This window comes from Saccopteryx bilineata, chromosome 3, assembly GCF_036850765.1.
Source record: "Saccopteryx bilineata isolate mSacBil1 chromosome 3, mSacBil1_pri_phased_curated, whole genome shotgun sequence".
NCBI lineage: Eukaryota > Metazoa > Chordata > Mammalia > Chiroptera > Emballonuridae > Saccopteryx > Saccopteryx bilineata.
In genome coordinates this window covers 140,881,066-140,895,473 of record NC_089492.1, presented here as the reverse complement: position 1 = coordinate 140,895,473, position 14,408 = coordinate 140,881,066, and positions in this window count along the sequence as shown.

Genomic DNA, 14,408 nt, shown 5'->3' with positions numbered 1-14,408 from the left:
CTCTCTCCATTCCTGTCCATCTGTCTCTATCTATCCCTCTCTCTGACTCTCTCTCTGTCCCTGTAAAAAAAAAAAAAGTTTTTTTGTTTATTTGAATTGCTCACTAATACTCTATGGCATTATGTGTATCGAATTTCATTTGGCCATTCACTCATTTAAGGAGAGAGCTGTTTCCAATTTGGGCTATGACATTCACATATTGTTGTAAAGCACCGTACCTTACTTCCATGGGTTTACATAGAGACACCAAGTCCAAATGAATTTTTGAGGAGTTTTATTGATTAAGCTGGCTGCATATGACAAACACGGAGTATAGCTGACCCAAATCTTGCAATCTCAAATATAGCTCTGAGGCTGGTTATATATCCTTGACCACATACAGGTTGGTAGAAAAGGAGGGGGAGCATGACACAATCATTAACAAGCTTATAACATTTGTCTATAGGGTTTATAAAAAAACATTCCTACATATTAAAACTTAAAAGGTAACACAATAGAGGAAAATGTCATTTTACATATCAAAAGACATCCCCAAATCTTCTATTGTCTGCCTCCTATTCCTTTGTCTAGAGGTATATACATCAACCACAGAATTTCAGGATGGGAGGGGGCTTACATGATGTCAGAGGATAAGCATTTGTAAATCACCCATTAAGGAGAAAGGAGGAGAGGAAAGGGCTACTTAAATCTTTTTTCCCTTCCCCCACACCTGGCTAGCTGTTTACCTTCTTCCTCACAGATGTTAGGAAGAGAAGGAGTCCAAGCCTCTTTCCTCTTTTTACTCAAAACCTAGTACAAAAACCTCTCTATTTATAATATAATAGCCCTTCCTAAGCATGAACACAAATATAAAATCATATTTACAAAATCTCTCTAAATGCTTGGCCTAAATCATAAAATGCCTTTTAAGCATCTTAGAAAAAGGGGTTTCTTATCTTAGTACATAGTATGTCCTTGTAAACCAGGAAATTCCCAAATTCCTCTCTCTCCATTCTCCACAGAAAGGACTGGGCAAGAAACCTGACTTTTCCTCCTAAAAAAATTAATATTAATTTTTGCAATTCTTTGGTTCCTTACCACAATATGTTTTATTATAAACGTAGCTTTTTATTTTTTCTGAAATAAGTAGCCAATATTAAAATTACTGGATCATAGAAGTACAGGTTATTTTTATAAATAACTCCCCCAAAATTTTAGAGTGGTTGTACCATTTTACATTTTACTAGAAATATATGGAAGAACTATTTTACTAGTAGTTTTCTTTCTTTCTTTCTTTCTTTCTTTCTTTCTTTCTTTCTTTCTTTCTTTCTTTCTTTCTTTCTTTCTTTCAGCCATTCTGATAGGCATGCAATGATATCATATTGTCAGTTAAAACTGAAATTATCTAGTGAATTCTCTAATGAATGTATCATTATTGTGCTGGTAGCCATTAGGAACTAAAAAATTAGTTGAAGATATATATTCTGTTATTTTTCTTTCCTTTTACTGAAATATACTTAGGCGTGCATTACCCTTGTAGATTCCAATTAACCCAGCACAAAAGCCTTTTGATGAATACTTCTGTGAATTTTTTTTATATGTTTGGTTCACTTTCACAATAACAACAACTAATTATGTGAAACTTCAAATGAATAAGGGGAGGCTATAATATTACAAAAACCTGTTAAATAGGCAATGCTTCTCAAATTAGCTTTAAAACAATGCCAGCATTTGTTTCAATTACCCCTAAATGACCCTCCTTACCTAGAAATTGTTATGTGACCAGATTTTCTGATTATATTTGTAAGCAATAGGGTTCTGAAATCTAATAATATAATTACTTAAATGAATTATTGCTTACTGATAGTCACTACATTTTATACACCACATACTAGGTAATATTTTTTAAAAGTCCATTTAAGTTTTACATATTTAATAACTAAATTGCAACATTTACTTACCTTTTTACCACTAGTGAGAGTGAAAAGTTTACATATGTTTATTTAATATTCAATAAAGTTGGTTCACCACAAATTTTCAAAAATTGTAAGAATTCAATATTTTATGAATAAGAATCTGAGGCAATGGACATTTGTGGATTTTCCAATGTTAAAAAGCAGTATTTATACCAGGATATGATAGATATGATACTGAAAAGGCTAACTGGACTCAGGACATTAATGGGTATTAGCCATTTGATGATTGTTTCAATCTGTTATACTATCCTCACTGCATTAGACTAAGGCAAACAGATTGTTTGGAAGAACACTGTTCTAGGAAAGCTAGTTCTGGCACTGTGAATTCTGTATTATAGGCTGAATCCATAGAGTCTATGCACTTAACCCCTCTGCCTCCCACTACTCCTTTACTCTGACTTGAGAAAACTTTTTGTCTCCTGACACCTTTATTTTCTCCTATTGAATAACTGTGTTGTATTTATTATGTTGCTACTCACTCCAAACTGTTGCAACTTCTACTTGATCCTAACTCCTTATATCCAGTAAGCTATTGTCCTCTGTCTTACATTTCTGTGGCACTCTATTTGTATCAATCCAAAACTCTGTAAGATCTGCCTTTGCAACAAATTTACTCAGCACCACTCTGAAAGAATTCCAGAAACATGTGAATTGGATCCAATAACATAATCATAATCCACAATATTAGTTTGGTCTTCCTAACAGGCCAGCAAGCTTTCTGTGTGTAGATGCTTTCATTTTTCAAAACTTCTTTTTTCAAGTGTTTGCCACTGTCTTCAATCCCCATACCAATATTCGACATTTTCTCTCAATAGAGGACAACACCCATTTGTGCTAGAGAAGGTTGTTATATATAAACCTCTTCAAATCTCCCTCCTCATTCCACATCCCACCAATATCAGCAGCTTAATTCAAATCTATAGCTGTACAATGAGAGGAGGGTCTGCTATTGTGCACAAGCCAGAGACATCATTATCTATTAATTAATCTTGGTCGACAACCCCTTGTTATCCTGACTACCACATCTTGATCAGGAATAACTCTGCCCATTTTTCCATCTTAAAATTTTTAATCTGGTATTTGCCATGTAAATTCAAGTATAATTCTTTAAATTGTAACTAAATTACTTTAAAAAGTTAGAAGATTATCCTATATGATATTTTTCTCGTTTTTTTTCAATCATTTCACCTATCTCAGGATAACCATGCATTCTTTGAGCATTTTCCAACTGTGGCTTACCTTCTCTGAAATAGAATAGTCTTAATAAATACATCTTTGTTAGAATTATCCCTCCTTGCCCTGGCCGATTTGCTCAGTGGTAGAGCATCAGCCCAGCGTGTGGATCTCCGAGGTTCGATTTCCAGGCAGGGTACACAGGAGAAGCAGCCATGTGTCTCCACCCCCACCCTGCTCACCCTCTCCTGCAGCCATGGCATGATTTGCTGAGCAAGTTGGCCTTGGCCTGGGGTGCTGACGATGACTCCATAACCATGCCTCAAGTGCTAAAAAAAAAAATGGCTCTGTTGCTGAGCAATAGAGCAATGACCCCAGATGGGCAGAGCATTGCTTCCTATGCTACTGGCCTTCTAAAGAATAGCAGAATTGCCATTCTTACTACTACTGTTTTCTTGAGTGTTACACATTTTAGTAAGTATAAGTAACTCCTAAACATATCATATTCAGGATAGACCAAACAGAAATGAGACTCACCTTCTTCTCACCATCTCTGCCCTGAAAACAAATAAATAAACTCTAATCAGAGAAATAGTTTCCTCTCCTCCTAAATTCTTCACTTATGGAGTGGCCCTAACATCTATCTAGTCACTAAAAAATATTAATAGATCAAGGTTTATTGTATCTTTCCTTTCTTTTCATTTTCTAATATCCAATCAACAAATCTAATTTGCCCAATAACTGTAAGAATTCATATTTTTCCCTACTCTGTCCAAATGCTTCAGATTAAGTCATCATATTTGTTTTTTCAAAACCTGAAATATTACCCTAATATTTATTTATAACCTATTCTTATTTTCATTCAAAGCATTATATACTATATGCAAGAATATTATACTTACTAAAGATAAAGTATGATCATACCATACTCCTGCTTTAGATTTATAAATAATTTTCCTTTACTGACAGATAAAATTAAAAAAAAATATATTTTTTTAGTTATTAGATGTTCCTTGTGAATTGGTTTTATCTATAATTCAGATTAATATGTTAATTTTCATCATAATATATTCTATTATATTCCCATGTAAAACATTTATCCTTCTTTAAATATGTTGTAGATTATTCAAGCATTTCTACCCTTTAGCATATAACATGTTATTCTTCATGCTAGAAATATCTTTGCCAATAACTTTGCTCAATGGTTTCTGATCTTGCCTACCTCCTACCTTTAGCAGGAGGTACCATTTCTGTAAAGAAACCCTCCATGAACATTCTAAGCTCAATATCTCTTTGTAGAGATTTCTGATATATTATATAATCTGCTTTAAGTGATAATTTGCTTTGTCTATCACATCCAAAAGACTGTGAAGTGTTTGGTGACAGGGCCCACATCCTATTCATCTTTGAATGCCACATGCACAGCCCAGGATCTCAATTATTATAAGCACTCAAGTATTCATTGATTGAATAAATGAATAGATATACCTTTTGACCCAAAGTAGATTAATCTTTTCTTGTGACAGGAATTCTCACATCTGTCAGATAATGACATATGAACAAGACCAGTTCCTGATTTTAGGCTCCTTTATTCAGGATTGCAAATAGCTTATCTTTCTGACACAATAATTTCTTCATGTAATTTGCAACATTGCATGACTTTTATATTCATTTATACTTTTCTGCAATTTTGCCTTGAATTTATTGAGTTTCAGAAGATCTTTCTCATTCTTGCAAATATTTGTTGATTTTGATCAGTATGACTCTCAGTCTATGAAGTTATTTTTAAATTCTGATGGTTGTATGTGCTAACTATAGCAAGTAAATGAAAGAAATACTGGGTTTTAAATGAGGTTTCTGAATTGAAGCCAATTCACTGCACATTTGGAACAGTATTACAAATTTACTCTACTACTTAACTACTTGAAATGTAGCATCTTTATATCACTGTGGTTTACTGAAATATTTGGAATGCATGCCATGCATGCCCTGTATAGAACTTGATGAACCAATATATTCTGTAAGACTATCAATTGGGCCACATTTCACTGTGATATACTCTCTCTCCCAGGACATGCTAGATGTGGCTTAAGAACTTGGAATCTCCAGATCTATGCCTCCCAATACAAACATGGAATTCCTCATCCTTGGCTGCCTAATGTGTTGGCGTTTTCTAACATTTTCTCTGCCATTGAAGTTCCATGACAAAAGAGAAAAAAATGGAGGGAAAAGCACACAAATATGGGCAAGTCTGCCCCTTGCCTTATCTGCAGTCTTCTGACATGGAAATCCTCTGCTTTTTTCTCCTTTTTTCCCTCTGTGAGATTGCCTCCATCCCATAAAACACTCACTTAAAGCCTTGCAGTTCTGGCATCTGGGATGATACTGGCTCACTACAACATTAAGAAATTTATCTTTAATCTCAATAAAAAATGTTTTTTTCCCTTTTTTAAAAATTCAGTGAGTGGAGGGGAGGCAAAGACAGACTTCTGCAAGTGCCCCCTCTTGGATTCACCCAGCAAGCCCACTAAAGGGTGATGCTCTGCTTATCATGGCCATTGCTCCATTGCTCAGCAACTAAGCTCTTATTAACACCTGAGGCAGAGTCCATGGAGCCATCATCAGTACCCAGAGTTAACTCGCTCCAATCGAGCCATGGCTGCAGGAAAGTAAGAGAGAGAGAGAAGCGAGAGGGAGGGGTGGAGAAACAATTGCTTTTCCTTTGTGCCTGATTGGGAATAAAACCCAGGACTTCCACACACTGGGCCGATGCTCTACTACTGAGCCAACTGGCCAGGGTGAAAAATGAATCTTAAAGTAATATTATTAGGATCATGCATAAAGTGTTTGCTACTTGTAGTTAGTTAATTACCTTTAGTTCTAGATGATATCATGTATCTGTTGATATAGTCAGTATGGAATTATAAGGCAGGAACATGTACAGAATCATAGACTGCATGAGTAAATATTTAAACATATGCCTTACCACTTCACCCATTGTAATGGCTTTTACGTCTTTGTAGTAGACACAGTTTTACCCTTTCAGACTCATTCTCTCCAGCTGCCAGGAATATTGCCTGTTAATCATACAGGACTCAGTTTCTCTGCAACAATTGATCTTGGCTGAAGGGAGTTGTCACATCCAATGTTATGACCCCTCCTTAAGGGAAACTAAAATGATTCTAACACCAGCTTTCAAAGTGTGAGGTATTTTTATTTTACTTTTTTTTTCTACACCACCAAGTAATTCTTAGGAACCAGCTGAGTGTTTTACAATTCTGCTGAATTCTGACACTATCCATTTGGAGATATGGTCAGATCCCACAGGTGAAGGGTTTAGTCTTTAAAAGATGGCCCCTCTCCTACTTTAGATTCTAGTTGCAAATCCAGGTTGTTACCTGTGCTTCTCACCAACTGGCTATAAATCAGAGGTTCCAAGAATCCTCTCCTTGAGTTTGATTAATTTGTTACAGGGGCTCACAAAACTCAGAGAAACATTTCACTGGTTTATTACAGAAGGCTATAAAACTCATGAATGGCAGGATGGAAGGCATACATAAGGCAAGGAATCAGGACAGGACAGAGAGCTTCCATGCTCTCTCCCAGCGCACCACTCCTCCAGAATCTCCACATGTTCACCAACCTCTTAGCTACCTAAATCTATCCTATTGGGTTATTATGGAGGCATCATTACATAAGCATAATTGATTAAACTATTGGCTACTGAGAATTTATGCTCACTCTTACATCCCTGGAGGTCATGGGGTGGGGCTTAAAGTTTCAACCCTCCAATCAAATAGTTGGATACTTTTGGGAAAACAGCTGTGTTAGGCTTGTTCACTTGCGCTTTGAATGATTAGTGCATGAGCACATGGCAGTGCTCCGTGTGCATAGCCTATATAAGGCTACAAGGGCTTTGACTCTGGACAGATTGCAGATTGCCTGCCTGCCTGCCACTCTGAAGGGCTGTTTTTTACTGTTTGTCCACCTGCTGCCATGAGAAACAGTTTTCCCCTGCCTGTTTGCTCATCACCTGTTGCAAGACTTTAATAAACTGGAATGGCCCACCGCTTTCCAGCTTTGCAGTTTCTCTACCATCTGCCCAAATCCAATGTGAACCTGCCTGGCCTCGGCCACTAGCATTACAGATACTTTGGAACCCAGTCCTCATCTTAAGTGCTTTCCAAAAATCACCAGGTCTCCCAGCCCAGGGTTCTGGAGCCAGGAAGAGAAGTTCCCATAACTTCGGCTGTGAAAACCAACAAGTACTGTGGCCTAGTGAGAAAGAGGGCTGCTAGAGTGTGAAATTGTTCCATTAAAGGGCCTGCACACAGTCTTATAATTACTGGTACACTCAGGTGTGGTTGACAGGTTTTGTTAGGAATATTAAGGTGCTTTTATCACTCTTAATACTTAGAAAATTCTAAGGGTTTCAGGAACTCTGTGCTAGAAAAAGAGACAAAGACTAGATATTTAATCACAGGACCTCTATTCAGTAACTGGTTGATGCAGGATACAAAAGTCCAGTTTTTCACCTCAGTTCAGCACAATTATAAGGTGCAGCTGCCTATAATTTTCTGTGGAACCCTGGTTCTCCCATTTCATTCAGGTATTGTTACTGTAAGCTCTTCTTAACAAACCACATGCAAGTAAATCTCTATTTCCAAGTCTGTGTCTCACAAGACCTGACCTATGACTATGGGAATAGAAAATGTCAAGCCAAATTGACTTCCTAATCTGTGGCAACTGAATAATAGCACAATATCTTCTTTAATCAACCCTGTGTTCCTCATTGTCTTATTTACATTTTTTATGATATCTCTCCAGTATTTACCTTATGCGTTTTAATCTGTCTCTGAGTCTGTTTCTTATGGTAATTGACCTAAAATAATCCATGAGGCTATCTTTGTTTCAAGGCATAGTAAAAGAAATAAAACATGTAAGATGAAAAGTTAAGATATTAATCCCTTAAATTTTCATGCTAAGTAAATTGATATTATAATTTCTGATTTGCTCTACTTGAGTAAAATAGTAGAAAAAAAGAAAGATATTAAAGCTGACCTGTGGTGGTGCAGTGGACCAAGTGCCAACCTGGAACACTGAGGTTGCTGGTTTGAACCCCTGAGTATGCCCAGTTGTTGGAGACTGTAAGCTGACAGGGTCCTTGCGGTTTAGATTTTTGGGGGACAGAGGTGTGGGGGACTGGCAGTAAGTTGACAGGGTCCTTGCTGCCCATCCACCAACCTCACTTTCTTGATTAAGTTGCTAAAGGCTAAGCTCTTCCCCATAACCTCTGATGGTTTGTTTAAATTGGTAAAGACAATTTATATCCCCTTCCCCAAACCTCCATGTTAGCTGTGATGTTGAATTATTTCTACTTGTCCTATCCCCCATGTCCCTTAGAGAGACTGCAGGCAGTCTTTTACCTTTTGTTTTGTGAAGTTAAGATGTTATACAGGGTGGGGGTTTTCTACACTTGGGAGAATTCTTGGTTTGCTTTGGAAAAATGACTTTGTATCTGAGCCCTCTTTGATTTGCAAATGACTTTGCTTTACACTATAAAAATAAAGCTTTTAGGAGTGCAGGAGATTTTTTGGTAGGCCGTCAGCCACTATAAGACTTCCCGATCCCATTCTTTTTCTTTCTGTGTTTAATTTCTAATCCTCCACTGTTCCCATGGGAGACCCACAAAATTATTTGTCATACTGGTTCGTGACACCCAGTCAAGGCACATACAAAAAGCAGCTATTGCCCTGGCCGGTTGGCTCAGCGGTAGAGCATCGGCCTGGCATGCGGGGGACCTGGGTTCGATTCCCAGCCAGGGCACATAGGAGAAGCGCCCATTTGCTTCTCCACCCCCACCCCCCTCTCCTTCCTCTCTGTCTCTCTCTTCCCCTCCCGCAGCCAAGGCTCCATTGGAGCAAAGATGGCCCGGGCGCTGGGGATGGCTCCTTGGCCTCTGCCCCAGGCGCTAGGGTGGCTCTGGTCGTGGCAGAGCGACGCCCCAGAGGGGCAGAGCATCGCCCCCTGGTGGGCGTGCCGGGTGGATCCCGGTCGGGCGCATGTGGGAGTCTGTCTGACTGTCTCTTCCCGTTTCCAGCTTCAGAAAAGTACAAAAAAAAAAAAAAAAAAAAAAAGCAGCTATGAGTTGCTGCTTTCTACTCCTTCCTCCTCCTTTATCTCTCTTTTTCTCTCCTCTGTCTAAAATCAATCAATAAATTTTAAAAAGTAAAATAAAAGAAAGACATTAAAAGAAAGCAGGTAGCAGTATTTGCTAAACATTGCTCTTTAAAACCTAGATCATTGACTTGGATTTCTACATGATAACCTTTACCTCCTATGTTGATCTAAGTACTGTTTTTATCTCACTAATAAGAAATAAATAGTTAACAAGATAAACTGCAATTTAATCTTCTTATTTCTTGCAAATATACATCTGGCCATGTAGAAAACATAGAAAATCTCAAGGGAAGAGAATATCTTTAAAAGTGGGTGATTTAAGATTCAGGACAAACCATTTTATATCCTCTAGAATATAAAAATATAGGGCCTGTATAAATTCACAGAAAAAAAGTCAAGGGAGACAAAGTCTAAGACAAAAATTATCAATGAATAAACATTAAATATGCATAAAATGAAATATATAAAAAGCAAACCATCTGGTCAAGATGGCAGTGTAGGTAAATGCTGTACTCAAATCCTCCCACAACCCATCAAAATTACAACTAAACTATAGAACAACCATCATTCAGAACTTCTAAAATCTAGTTAAATGAATGTTCTATAACTAGGGATTTAAAAGAGCCACATCTAGACTAGTAGAAAGGGCAGAGATACCCAACAGATGGTTCCACACCCATGTGTGGCAGATAAAAATTAGGAGAAATATCTCAACTGCAGAGGTTCCCTCTGAAAAGCAAGGAGACCCAGCCCCATACCAGGCCACCAAGCCCAGGTTTCAGAGCCAGAAAGAGAAGTCCCCATAACTTTTGGCTGTAAACACCCTCAGCGATTGTGGCTGAGTGAGAAGGAGGGCTTCAAGAGGCATTAGTGCAGGGGTCCCCAAACTACAGCCCGTGGGCCGCATGCGGCCCCCTGAGGCCATTTATCCGGCTCCCGGCTGCATTTCCGGAAGGGGTACCTCTTTCATTGGTGGTCAGTGAGAGGAGCACTGTATGTGGCAGCACCGCAAAGCATAGTGTCGCTCACATACAATACTACTTCCAGTGACGTGGGATGCATGTGTCATGGCTCTGGAAGCGCATCATAGCACTTGTTACGGCTAGCAGTGACAAATATGGAACCGGACATTGACCATCTCATTAGCCAAAAGCAGGCCCATAGTTCCCATTGATTTGTAGGGTTGGTTGAGTCTAGGCTTGGTGTTGTCTGCCTCCAGTTTTCAGTTGTGTTATTTCCAGGTCTTCTTGGGTTGGTATTAGCTGTTATCTGTAATCCACTTTCAGATTGGGCAGCTTTGAAGTCTTGATTTGTTTGTTTTCTTAACAGGTGATAGTCTTGTTAATGATCTCAGCAGGGGGCTTCCTTGAAACTGTATCCAGGAATGTGATGGGTGTAACCTGAGACTCTGAAGGCCTCTTTAGTCAACTAATCTCACTAGGGGAAGGGTGTTTTCTCAGCTTCAGTAGAAGGAGGTGTATCTCAGATCTCCATGGAGACCTGAGTTACTGCCCCTCCTCCCCACTTCTTGTTTTCAGCTGTGTCTTGTTGCGCTGATTGGAGCTGGATAGATGTCCGGAGATCTCTGATCCGGAAGCAATTCAGCTCTGTTTTGTGAAAGGTTCAGTCCCTCCCCCAAGCTATGGCCGCCTCCAGCATGGATGAGTCAGCTTTTTTAGTTCGTCTCCTTCATTCCTTAGCCCCTCACAGTCTGTCCCTCTCTCTTTTCTTTCCACTTGGGAGATAAGCTGGTCTTTTCAACACACCTCGCTCCCTGGTCGCCAGGCAAGTGGCTGTGAGCAGTAGTTTCTGCTCTTTTCCCTTGTGTGAGATCCCCTCTGGGCTCTCAGCCTCAACACACCCCTCCTCCATTCCTGTAAGCAGGGGAGATTCAGGCGCTCTCTACCAGGTTTGTTGTGGCTTCTTCTTTGCTCCTAGGTTTTTGAGAGCTGTTCTTGCAGTTCAGAGTTGGTTTTTCATGCTGATTTTTCCTAAATTGATTTGTATTCCAGTTTGGTGGTGAGAGCTGGGTGTCTGTGCATCCACCTACTCCACTGCCATCTTTTTCTCCCTCCAATCATTAGTTTTTCATTGTGCAGTTGTAAAGCCAGGAACCACCATCGTGGCCATTCACATGCAGGTTCCCATTGGATTCGGGCAGACGGTAAAGAAATGGCGGAGTCGGAGGATGGTGGGCCATCCTATTTATTGGTGTCTCACCAAGACAGGCAAACCACAAAAGAAGACAAGGGAAAAGCAGAAAACCAGCTTTTCCCATGAAGGGCAAGGGATCAGGGAATCCCCTGCAATTGTGATAGCAGGAACTGTGTGAGCCAACTCCTGGTCTGTCCCACTTTATAGTGTAGAAAACCAAAATCCCTTAATCCAATATACAAACAAGGAAGTCTCTGATACAAAGCCACTTATCCGAGGCATAACTGGATTCCTCATGAGAGTGCACCACCCAGATCATACAATCAGTCAAGGGTGTGGGGAAAAGCCCAGTCTTAAAACTAAACCCTAGGCTACAACGACCCTGCCTGCCCACAGTCCGTCCCCCATACCCAACACAAACCACAAGCAAGCAAATACATATATCATATTTACAAACTCATTTGACCAACAGCGTTGCGACTTCTTAGTTGTTCATTGATTGCTTTCTCATATGTGCCTTGACCGCAGGCCTTCAGCAGACCAAGTAACCCCTTGCTGGAGCCAGCGACCTTGGGTCCAAGCTGGTGAGCTTTTTGCTCAAGCCAGATGAGCCCGCGCTCAAGCTGGTGACCTCCCCATAGTTCCCATTGAAATACTGGTCAGTTTGTTGATTTAAATTTACTTGTTCTTTATTTTAAATATTGTATTTGTTCCCATTTTGTTTTTTTACTTTAAAATAAGATATGTGCAGTGTGCATAAGGATTTGTTCATAGTTTTTTTTTTTATTGTATGGTCCTCCAACAGTCTGAAGGACAGTGAACTGGCCCCCTGTGTAAAAAGTTTGGGGACCCCTGCATTAGTGTTAAAGGACCCACACACAGATTTACTCAAACTCTCTCCCTCTGAGCTCCAGCACTGGGGAAGCAGCTTGAAAAGAATGAGAAACATTTCAGGATAAACTGAATTGTGTTCCATGAAGATGGAAGCAGATGGGCAGCTTTCTACCTCCCAAAAGTGCAGGCAGAGGCTATTTCTTTTCTGAGGCTCTCTTTCCACCAGAGCCAGCAAGTGAGCACCATATTGAGTCTCCATGAACCTGACTCATACTGTTCATTGCCCTGAAAGCATGCTTGTGATGCATGACAGTGGCCAAAGCCAGGTAAGTTCACATTGAGTTCAGGCAGACCACAGAAGAACTACAGAGTCAAAAGGTATTGAGCCATTCCTGTTTATTGGATTCTCACAATAGCAGATGAGCAAACAGGCAAGGGTAAACCTTTTCTCACTGCAATGGGTGAGCAAACAGGAAAACCACCCCTGGATCGCTTGGCAGGCAAGCGATCCACACAGAAGGAAAGTACCCATAGCCTATATAGGCTATAACCACACATAGCTTTCTCCCACATGCTCACACACTAATCATGCAAAGTGCTTGCAGCTGGAAAACAAGTGAGACAGCCTAACCACAGCTGTTTTCCCTACACAGCCCCATCTAACTTGCAGGGCCACCCAAACCATTTCTAATGGCTTTTCCATACAAATAGCTTCATGCTTTGGACTTTCTTAAATCTCTCAAGCAAGCAGCTTCTGGCCTCTGCGTACCCTGTACCTCTTGCTAAGTGGCCCCAGGACTGGCACTAGTGGTAGCTAGTCTTGGTTCACAGCTTGGCCTCTCCAAGGCAGCTCCAAGCCCAGCACAAGTAGTAGCCATCTGCACATCACGATGCAGTTTATGCTTGGGTGGCCCTAGGCAGGGCATAAGTGATGGTTGATTTTGTACCTCTAGTGAGGTCCCAGGGCCAGTACACCCAGTGGACAGCTGCAAACCATGCCGGATCACAACCCTACCACTTCCATGAACTACACACACAAGGTACAAACTCAGGGAGCACCAAAGCCGCACCGAAGCAAGTCCTACTTTATAGGGTTGATTCCTGCACTCCTCCACTGTAGTCACACCAGCCCTCACAGCTGATCAGCCTAGAGGTCTAAATAATTCCTTTGGTTCTGGTTATAAATATTTATATAATACCAAATGTTTAAGTGGACTTTTGAAAGAAATGATGTATACTGCCAATCTGATAATGAGGTAATAGGTAATAATTCATAAGAATTAAAAATTTAGTGCTTACACTATCTATGCATAAGTATCATACATATAAATTTTACAATGATACTAATCAAATACCTATTTACTGTACTTTATGCTCTATAAGATGTATTCCCCCCCCTCCCCCCAAAAAAAGTGGAGGGAATAATACCTGTGCATCTTATGGAGCGAATGTTCATTTTTTTTTAGCTGCTGTGGGGTACTGCACTGGTAACATATGTAGAATGAGCGCCAGCGGGAGCATAATCAGACCCACCACGGCATGCAGAATCCCAGCATCTGCTGAGTGATCTCCTGGTTCTGGTTCCCATAGTTGCATGCAGTGCAGGAGGGAAAGCTAGTGATGTTATTTGGGCGCATTCATTTGGCATCCTAAAGGACAGACCTGAGAGGCACGCTGCAGCGGTGGAGGGCTGTGCTACAGATGCTGAAGCTCTGTGTGAAGCGCTGACGTCACTTGTTGCCAGCCTAAAAGCATTTCATTTGCTGGCTGGCTGGCTGGCAGATAGAGGAAGGGTTAAAGGTGTGAAGCACAGGGAGCACAGGCAAAACAGTGGCAGCCGAGCAGGCTGTGCTGCTCATCTCCATCAGTTTATTCCAGCTGTAATCCAGGTAGTTTACCAACATGGTGACATTAGAGTAAAAAATAGCTGGACTTTCCCTAGTGCAGCAGTAGGGGGATATCCTGAATTAAAGAACAACAACAACCTGAATGGCCAGTGCTGGAGTTTAAAAGACTCTAGGGCCAGTAGATTTACTATCCCCTAGATTGCCCAAAAACATTCACCTTTTCCAGAGGTTTCACCCTGCATCTTCGCAGCTGAATCGTGCCTCC